Here is a 235-nt window from a genome sequence, read left to right as displayed (position 1 = left end):
AACAAACCCAAAACAATTAAGAAAATGGGAATAGGAACATACATATTGATAATTACCTTAAATGTAAATGGATTAAATGCTCCCACCAAAAGACACAGACTGGCTGAATGGATACAAAAACAATACCTGTATATATGCTGTCTATAAGAGGCCCACTTCAGACCTCAAGACACATACAGATTGAAAGTGAGGGGATGGAAAAAGATATTCCATGCAAATGGAAATCAGAAGAAAG

General features: G+C 35.3%; 1 protein-coding gene across 5 annotated transcripts in view; it reads right to left on the bottom strand.

Annotated features, from left to right (window-relative positions):
- Positions 1–235, bottom strand: part of ZNF33B (zinc finger protein 33B) — a 71,424-nt gene that overhangs the window by 37,626 nt on the left and 33,563 nt on the right. The window lies entirely within an intron of this gene.

Source organism: Physeter macrocephalus, chromosome 20, assembly GCF_002837175.3.
Source record: "Physeter macrocephalus isolate SW-GA chromosome 20, ASM283717v5, whole genome shotgun sequence".
Taxonomy (NCBI): Eukaryota; Metazoa; Chordata; class Mammalia; order Artiodactyla; family Physeteridae; genus Physeter; species Physeter macrocephalus.
Note: the sequence above shows the minus strand (reverse complement) of the source record. Positions and strands in the feature narration are given on the sequence as shown.